Genomic DNA, 10,664 nt, shown 5'->3' with positions numbered 1-10,664 from the left:
CATCGTCACTTTACCCTCAACTAGTTTCTGTTTATTCTGTAACTCCTGTTTCGAGTTACTAATCTTAGCAACCGAACAAGTATCAAATACTCAGGGGTTACTATAAACACTAGTAAGGTACACATCAATAACATGTATATCAAATATACCCTTGTTCACTTTGCCATCCTTCTTATCCACCAAATATTCAAGGCATTTCCGCTTCTAGTTACCATTTCCTTTGCAGTATAATCACTCAGTTTCAGGCTTTGGTCCAGCTTTGGGCTTCTTCGCGGGAGTGACAACTTGCTTGCCATTCTGCTTGAAGTTCCCTTTCTTTCCCTTTGCCCTTTTCTTGAAACTAGTGGTCTTGTCAATCATCAACACTTGATGCTCTTTCTTGATTTCTACCTTCGTCGATTTCAGCATCACGAGGAGCTTGGGAATCGTTTTCGTCATCCCTTGCATTATAGTTCATCACGAAGTTCTACTAACTTGGTGGTGGTGACTAGAGAATTCTGTCAATCACTATCTTATCTGGAAGATTAACTCCCACTTGATTCAAGCGATTGTAGTACCCAGACAATCTGATCACATGCTCACTAGTTGAGCGATTCTCCTTCATCTTTTAGCTATAGAACTTGTTGGAGACTTCATATCTCTCAACTCGGGTATTTGCTTAAAATATTAACTTCAACTCCTGGAACATCTCATATGGTCCATGACGTTCAAAATGTTTTTGAAGTCCCGATTCTAAGCCATAAAGCATGGTGCACAAAACTATCAAGTAGTCATCATATTGAGCTAGCCAAATGTTCATAACGTCTGCATCTGCTCATGCAATAGGTCTGTCACCTAGCGGTGCATTAAGGACATAATTCTTCTGTGCAGCAATGAGGGTAAACCTCAGATCACGGATCCAATCCGCATCATTGCTACTAACATCTTTCAACACAATTTTTCTCTAGGAACATATCAAAATAAACATATGAAAGCAACAATGCGAGCTATTGATCTACAACATAATTTGCAAAATACTACCAGGACTAAGTTCATGATAAATTTAAGTTCAATTAATCATATTACTTAAGAACTCCCACTTAGACAGACATCTCTCTAGTCATCTAAGTGATCACGTGATCCAAATCAACTAAACCATGTCCGATCATCACATGAGATGGAGTAGTTTTCAATGGTGAACATCACTATGTTGATCATATCTACTATATGATTCACGCTCGACCTTTCGGTCTCTGTGTTCCGAGGCCATATCTGTATATGCTAGGCTCGTCAAGTTTAACCTGAGTATTCCGCGTGTGCAACTGTTTTGCACCCGTTGTATTTGAACGTAGAGCCTATCACACCCGATCATCACGTGGTGTCTCAGCACGAAGAACTTTCGCAACGGTGCATACTCAGGGAGAACACTTCTTGATAATTAGTGAGAGATCATCTTAAAATGCTACCGTCAATCAAAGCAAGATAAGATGCATAAAGGATAAACATCACATGCAATCAATATAAGTGATATGATATGGCCATCATCATCTTGTGCTTGTGGTCTCCATCTCTAAAGCACCGTCGTGATCACCATCGTCACCAGCGCGACACCTTGATCTCCATCGTAGCATCGTTGTCGTTTACGCCATCTATTGCTTCTACGACTATCGCTACCCCTTAGTGATAAAGTAAAGCAATTACAGGGCGTTTGCATTTCATACAATAAAGCGACAACCATATGGCTCCTGCCAGTTGCCGATAACTTCGGTTACAAAACATGATCATCTCATACAATAAAATATAGCATCACGTCTTGACCATATCACATCACAACATGCCCTGCAAAAACAAGTTAGACGTCCTCCACTTTGTTGTTGCAAAATTTACGTGGCTGCTACGGGCTAAGCAAGAACCGTTCTTACCTACGCATCAAAACCACAACGATAGTTCGTCAAGTTAGTGTTTTTTTAACCTTCTCAAGGACCGGGCGTAGCCACACTCGGTTCAACTAAAGTTGGAGAAACTGACACCCGCCAGCCACCTGTGTGCAAAGCACGTCGGTAGAACCAGTCTCGCGTAAGCGTACGCGTAATGTCGGTCCGGGCCGCTTCATCCAACAATACCGCCGAACCAAAGTATGACATGCTGGTAAGCAGTATGACTTGTATCGCCCACAACTCACTTGTGTTCTACTCGTGCATATAACATCAACGCATAAAACCTGGCTCCGATACCACTGTTGGGGAACGTAGTAATTTCAAAAAAAATCCTACGCACACGCAAGATCATGGTGATGCATAGCAACGAGAGGGGAGAGTGTTGTCCATGTACCCTCGTAGACCGTAAGTGGAAGCGTTATGACAACGTAGTTGTAGTCATACGTCTTCACGATCCGACCGATCCAAGTACCGAACGTACGGCACCTCCGAGTTTAGCACATGTTCAGCTCGATGACGATCCCTGGACTCTGATCCAGCAAAGTGTCGGGGATGAGTTCCGTCAGCACGACGGCATGGTGACGATGATGATGCTCTACCGGCGCAGGGCTTCGCCTAAACTCCGCGACGATATGACCGAGGTGGAATATGGTGGAGGGGGCACCGCACACGGCTAAGGAACGATCCGTAGATCAACTTGTGTGTCATGGGGTGCCCCCTGCCCCCGTATATAAAGGAGTGGAGGAGGGGGAGGGCCGGCCCTCTCTATGGCGCGCCCTAGGGGAGTCCTACTCCCACCGGGAGTAGGATTCCCCCTTTTCTAGTAGAACTAGGAGCCCTTCCATGTAGTAGGAGTAGGAGAGAAGGAAAGGGAAGAAAGAAGGGAAGGAAGGAAGGGGTGCGGCCCCTCCCCTAGTCCAATTCGGACTAGGCCTTGGGGGGGGAGGGGGGCGCGCGGCCTGCCCTAGGCAGCCCCTCTCTCTTTCCCGTATGGCCCAATAAGGCCCAATACTTCTCCCGGCGAATTCCCGTAACTCTCCGGTACTCCGAAAAATACTTGAATCACTCGGAACCTTTCAGAAGTCCGAATATAGTTGTCCAATATATCGATCTTTACATCTCGACCATTTTGAGACTCCTCGTCATGTCGCCAATCTCATTCGGGACTCCGAACTCCTTCGGTACATCAAAACTCATAAACTCATAATAAAACTGTCATCGAAACCTTAAGCGTGCGGACCCTACGGGTTCGAGAACTATGTAGACATGACCTATAACTATTCTTGGTCAATAACCAATAGCGGAACCTGGATGCCCATATTGGTTCCTACATATTCTACGAAGATCTTTATCGGTCAAACCGCATAACAACATACTTTGTTCCCTTTGTCATCGGTATGTTACTTGCCCGAGATTCGATCGTCGGTATCCAATACCTAGTTCAATCTTGTTACCGGTAAGTCTCTTTACTCGCTACGTAATGCATAATTTCGTAACTAACTCATTAGCTACATTGCTTGCAAGGCTTATGGTGATGTGCATTACCGAGAGGGCCCAGAGATACCTCTCCGACAATCGGAGTGACAAAACCTAATCTCGAAATACGCCTACCCAACATGTACCTTTGGAGACACCTATAGTACTCCTTTATAATCACCCAGTTACGTTGTGATGTTTGGTAGCACCCAAAGTTTTCCTCCGACAAACGGGAGTTGCATAATCTCATAGTTACAGGAACATGTATAAGTCATGAAGAAAGCAATAGCAACATACTAAACGATCAAGTGCTAGGCTAACGGAATGGGTCATGTTAATCACATTATTCTCCTAATGATGTGATCCCGTTAATCAAATGACAACTCATGTCTATGGCTAGGAAACTTAACCATCTTTGATTCACGAGCTAGTCAAGTAGAGGCATACTAGTGACACTATGTTTGTCTATGTATTCACACATGTATTATGTTTCCGGTTAATACAATTCTAGCATGAATAATAAACATTTATCATGAAATAAGGAAATAAATAATAACTTTATTATTGCCTCTAGGGCATATTTCCTTCACTCTCACCATTAATAGTATGGATAGCACCAATAGTATAGCAATTATCATCATCACAATGAGTAGTAGGAGCAACTTCATTTGAGAGAGATACCTTTTAACTTTGTTGCTCCTTATTTTCCTTTTCACATTATGTGTGGGTTCAACCTTCTTCTTTTAGATCCTTATAGATGAGATTGGTTGAATAGAAAGCTCCTCCTCGTTACCTGATTCATCATAAGAAATAATAGGAGGATATTGGGAAGTCTCTTCCCTTTCATTAGTATTCTCATCATCTTCTATTTGATTTCTTTTCTTTATGCAATTGGCAATATAAGGATTTTCAATGCAATTCACCGCACAATACATATAAATCTTCTCTAGATCAAAATCAAGAAATCTATCAAGATTAAATTTTGGAATACCCTCAATTATACGTTTCATTTCTTCATACCCCAAAAGAAGACTAAGCTCTTTATGATGCTCAAGGGTAATCAAGTTATCACAATTTTTGGACACGAGTCGATCATGAAACAATTTGCATTGGAGATTTAAATGACCATGTTCATTGCAAAGTTCACACGGAGCACGAAAAATATTGAATCTTTCGACACAATCATCAAGACTTTCTTGCAAACCTTTAGTTTCTAAATACTTATGCCTCTTGCAATATCTATTTTCCCTATTTGGTGTGTACTTGCAAACCCAATCTAATCCACAAAAATTGACATGCTTATAAGAGATATTTTCATCATAACTAGTGCACTCATCATTAGTACTATGGATATTCAAAGAGTTCATACCAACAACATTGCAATCATGCTCATCATTCAAAGATTTAGTATCAAACATTCTATAGATTTCTTCTTCTAGCACTTGAGCACAATTTTCCTTTTCATCAAACTCACGAAAGATATTAAAAAGATGAAGTGTATGAGACAAACTTAATTGCATTTTTTTGTAGTTTTCTTTTATAAACTAAACTACTAATAAAACAAGAAACAGAAAGATTCGATTGCAAGATTTCAAGATATACCTTCAAGCACTCACCTCCCCGGCAACGGCGCCAGAAAAGAGCTTGATGTCTACTACACAACCTTCTTCTTTTAGACGTTGTTGGGCCTCCAAGTGTAGAGGTTTGTAGGACAGTAGCAAATTTCCCTCAAGTGGATGACCTAAGGTTTATCAATCCGTGGGAGGCGTAGGATGAAGATGGTCTTTCTCAAGCAACCCTGCAACCAAATAACAAAGAGTCTCTTGTGTCCCCAACACACCCAATACAATGGTAAATTGTATAGGTGCACTAGTTCGGTGAAGAGATGGTGATACAAGTGCAATATGGATAGTAGATATGGGTATTTGTAATCTGAAATTATAAAAACAGCAAGGTAACTAATGATAAAAGTGAGCGTAAACGGTATTGCAATGGTAGGAAACAAGGCATGGGGTTCATACTTTCACTAGTGCAAGTTCTCTCAACAATAATAACATAATTGGATCATATAACTATCCCTCAACATGCTACAAAGAGTCACTCCAAAGCCACTAATAGCGGAGAACAAACGAAGAGATTATGGTAGGGTATGCAACCACCTCAAAGTTGTTCTTTCGGATCGATCTATTCAAGAGTTCATACTAGAATAACACCTTAACACACGAATCAACCAAAACCCTAATATCACCTAGATACTCCATTGCCACCTCAAGTATCCGTGGGCATGATTATATGATATGCATCACACGATCTCAGATTCATCTATTCAACCAACACAAAGTACTTCAAAGAGTGCCCCAAAGTTTCTGCCGGAGAGTCAAGACGAAAACGTGTGTCAACCCCTATGCATAGGTTCATGGGCGGAACCCGCAAGTTGATCACCAAAACATACATCAAGTGAATCACGTGAATATCCCATTGTCACCACAGATAAGCACGGCAAGACATACATCAAGTGTTCTCAAATCCTTAAAGACTCAATCCGGTAAGATAACTTCAAGAGGAAAACTCAATTCATCACAAGAGAGTAGAGGGGGAGAAACATCATAAGATCCAACTATAATAGCAAAGCTCGCGATACATCAAGATCGTGCCATAGAGAGAACACGAGAGAGAGAGAAAGATCAAACACGTAGCTACTAGTACATACCCTCAGCCCCGAGGGTGAACTACTCCCTCCTCGTCATGGAGAGCGCCGGGATGATGAAGATGGCCACCGTTGATGGATTCCCTCTCCGGCAGGGTGCCGGAACGGGCTCCCGAAAGGTTTTTGGTGGCTACAGAGGCTTGCGGCGGTGGAACTCCCGATCTATCTTCGTATTTGATGGTTTTAGGGTATAAGGGAATATATAGGCAAAAGAAGTCGGTCGGGGGAGCCACGAGGGGCCCACGAGACAGGGGGGCATGCCCAGGGGGTGGGCGCGCCCTCCTATCTCCTGACCTCCTTGAAGCCTCCCTGGCTTGTACTCCAAGTCTCCCGGATCATGTTCATTCCAAAAATCATGCTCCCAAAGGTTTCATTCCGTTTGGAGTCCGTTTGATATTCCTTTTCTTCGAAATACTGAAACAAGCAATAGAACAACAATATGGGCTGGGCCCCCGCTTAATAGGTTAGTCCCAAAAGTAATATAAAAGTGTATAATAAAGTACGTAATCATTCAAAACAGATAATAAAATAGCATGAATGCTTCATAAATTATAGATATGTTGGAGACGTATCAGGCGACAGGCTCTACAGCGTACACGTCCCTTAGTGCGCGCTTGCGCTCCCTTTTCGGGATGTGAGTGACATAGATCATGTTCACTGTTTTCCCCTTGGGGGGAAACTGCTTCTGACCCCCGGTGTTCAGCTGGCGGGGCTCATCATCGTCTTCAATTGGAGGTCCTTTTCCCTTGTGTTCGGTATTTATCTTACCAGCCTATTTGAAGACCCAACAATTTATGTTGGTGTGGTTGGCAGGCTTATCGGGTGTGCCATGAATCTGGAAGGGCCTCTCAAGGATTTTATCCAAACTAGATGGACCGTCCTAGTTGCCTTTAAAAGGTTTCTTCTGCTAACCGGATTTAGAACCACTGAATTCGGCATTGACTGCCGTATCGTCTGCGTCGTTGTTGTTGTTCTGACGCTTATTTTTATTGCGGCAAGGTTTACCATTGCCATCCCTGGCTTCTGAAGTGCCAGGATCGCCCAAGATGTTCCTTCTATGAGCCAACCAGCTATCCTCACCCGCAGAAGTGGGTCATTAGTGCAGTTAAGGCTGCCATAGTCTTCGGATTTTCCTTCCCAAGGTGTCGGGCGGGCCATTCATCTCGGACGCTGTGCTTGAAGGCCGCTAAGGCTTCGATGTCCGGACAATCCATGATCTGGTTCTTTTTTATTAGGAACCAATTCCAAAGCTTGCGAGCCGATTCGCCTAGTTGCTGAATTATGTGACTCAAGTCGTCAGCATCCGGTGGCCGGACATAAGTGCCCTGAAAGTTGGCCCAAAAAGCATATTCCAAATCTTCCCAGGTTCCAATGGAGTTTTCTGGGAGGCTGTTCAGCCAGTGCCGTGCTGGTCCTTTCCGCTTTAGAGGAAGATATTTGATGGCCTGGAGGTCATCTCCATGAGCCATGTGGATGTGGAGAAGAAAATCTTCAATCCAGATGTCTGGATCCGTAGTTCCATCGTACTGTTTGATGTTTATGGGTTTAAACCCTTCCAGAAATTGCTGCTGCATTACCTCATCGATGAAGCATAAAGGGTGTGCGGCCCCTCTATATCATGCAATATCGCGGTGGAGGTCGGCTGACATCTGAGTTTGGTTCTTATCCCTTGTATAGTAATGGTCGTCACGCCGGGCTTCATAGCCGTTGTCTCGCGCCGGGGCATAGCCTCTTGATCCGTAGATTGATCTAGGCTGGACAACTTTATTGGCTAGGTCACATTCCAAGTCATATGTGTATCTCGCAGCTGCTGTCTCCCTGCCTCTTCGGCGAGAGGGTGCGGGTTGGTGTTCGGCTTGACATGCCGCTTTATCCCGTCCACGTGGTGGTCGGTCTGGTTGATCTGCCTGATTGTATTTGACGGTATTGGCTCAAGGGCTTCGTCGTCGAATTGTGGTAGCAACTTGCGCTTGGGGTAACTTTTTGCAGGATGCTCGTGGCCGTATTCCTCAGCGGCCTGGACCTTAGTCCACCTTTCAATGAGTGTATCCTGTTCAGCTTTGAGCTGCTGTTGTTTCTTTTTCAGGCTCCGCGCTGTGGGGATGAGCTGTCGCTTGAAGCATTCTTGTTCGAGGGGTTCCTCTGGGATGATAAAGTCTTCGTCACCGAGGCTAGCGTCCTCTTAGGATTCTAGCATGTAGTTGATATCCTCCAAATCTTCGTGATCAGCGTGTTCAGGAATATACTGACCCTCTTCCCTTTCATCATGTTCGGATGTGGGCTCGACGGGGTATTCAGGATCTTCGGCATCATCCAGAGTCTCATTGTCTCCGGTGCTAGTATTACTATCCTTCGCCCGACGCGATCATGAGCGGCGCCACTGACGTCAATGCTTTGGTGGTTTATCGACAGGTTTGTCCTCATTGGGGCTCGGATTATCCTCGTCGTCCTTTTTGTCAGGAGTGTCCACCATGTACACATCATAGGTTGAAGTGGCTGTCCAACACCCTATGACGGGTGGGACCTGGCTTGGTTTGGCACCGGCATCGTCGTCCATGTCGTCGATGTCTTCGGACACGTAGTCCAACATGTTGGTTAAATCCTCGGCAATGGCTATTAAGTGGGTGGTGGGTGGGGCATAAAATTCCCCGCTCTCAGCCCCAGCCCGAGCTGGGTACAGTTCGGAGGCAAAGCCTCCGTGATGGCGAGAGACTGCATTAATCCCAATGCTTCATCTAGGAGCAAAAGTTGGACCGGAAACTATGAATCTGCAGGACTAAGTTCGGCATGGGACCTCTGATCGGACCCAATAAGCGTAGACCTCGACAGTTCAGAGTGATTGTCCAGAGGCAAGTGCAAGATTGCATCTGGGTCTTTGGTCGGGAGCTCCACGAGGGGAAGGAGTCGGCGGGGCTAATGCTCCCATCTTCAGACGATGCGACCTGCCCTAGATCTAAGGCCGGGGCAGGTCCGAGGGTTGAGCCTTGAACGGGATCTAATAGGGGATACAAAAAGACTTCTTGATGGGGGCACAGAGCGGCATCCAAGGCCGTGAACCCCTCGAAAATTAGATCTCCTCGGATATCAGCGACATAGTTCAGGTTTCCGAACCTGATCTGGTGGCCGGGGGCGTAACTGTAGACCTGCTCGAGGCAGCCGATCGAGTTGACACGAAGCACGAAGCCACCGAACACAAAGACCTGTTCGGGAAGAAAGGTTTCCCTGGACGCAGCATCATTGTTGATGAAGAGGAGAGCCATCAATCCTTCTGTCGACGATACATCGGAGCTCTCAATGAAAGCACCAATGTCAGTGTCAAAACCGGCAGATCTCGGGTAGGGGGGCCCAAGCTGTATGTCTGAGGATCGATGGTAACTATGATCAAAAGGACACAATGTTTACCCAGGTTCGGGCCCTCTTAATGGAGGTAAAACTCTACTCCTGCTTGATTATATTCGAAGGGTATAGGGGTTACAAGAGTTGATCTACCACGAGATCGTATTGGCTAACCCTAGTTTGGCTAGCTTAGTAATGTTGTGATCCTGCCTCCGATCTAACCCTCCGGTTTATGTAGACACCTGAGGGGCTTAGGGTTGTACAAGATCGGTTTAACAGAAAGAAAATAACATATCCGGACACCTAAACTTGCCATCCATGTATACGGGAGTCCCCACCGGACACGAGAGATGATCTTCTGTCTTGTATCTTGACGACCCATCAGTCCGGCCCATATCCAATAGACCGGACGCCCGAGGACCCCCTAGTCCAGGACTCCCACCAACAAAAATAAGGCTCTTGGAGATGCATGCATGACATGTTTGCATAAGACACACACACACACACACACACACACACACACACACACTTTTTCTCTACTTTACCATGTGTTGTCCCTTCTCTTTCACACATACACACTTTTTGCAAACACACTTGATCTCTCTGTAGTTAGGTACTCTCTCAGGTCCATAACATATAGATATTTTAAAAAGTCAATCCTCACAAAGTTTGACCAGGTATGTGTGGAGAAAAACATTTACATCTGGAACGATCATTAGATCCATCACAAGATGTAGTTTCATATGGAGGCCTCATCGAGAAGATCCGATACCTCTCCCATACCCGAATTCTCGTCTTTCGGTGAAAACCCAGATCCAACTCATTGGCTCAACGATGGTAGCACCCATGGCGTCGTTACTTTGATGGAAGTATCGACTTGGAAGACCCGATCCTTGGGTGGAAGCACCGTGTTTGTGGTGATGGGTGGTTGGTACGTGATGCATGCGGTAGTTTCATTTGGCTTGTCCGGTGGTGGTGAGCAGTTGGAGCTCTTTTGACACATTGGACATGTCGGACAAACCATGTTGACGGCACATGTTCACCTACCTATGGATGTCTTCTTTTTTTGAATGAAATTTTAGCAACTATCATACTAACTTTTAAATAAATAAATAAATATATAATATGGTAAGTCGATGGTCTCCTAAAACACACAACGGCAGATAACATAGACCACAAATAAAATATCAGAATGATCCACGTCTCTCCTGTGGGACCGAGAAAAGACC

This window comes from Triticum aestivum, chromosome 2B, assembly GCF_018294505.1.
Source record: "Triticum aestivum cultivar Chinese Spring chromosome 2B, IWGSC CS RefSeq v2.1, whole genome shotgun sequence".
Classification (NCBI taxonomy): domain Eukaryota; kingdom Viridiplantae; phylum Streptophyta; class Magnoliopsida; order Poales; family Poaceae; genus Triticum; species Triticum aestivum.
Note: the sequence above shows the minus strand (reverse complement) of the source record.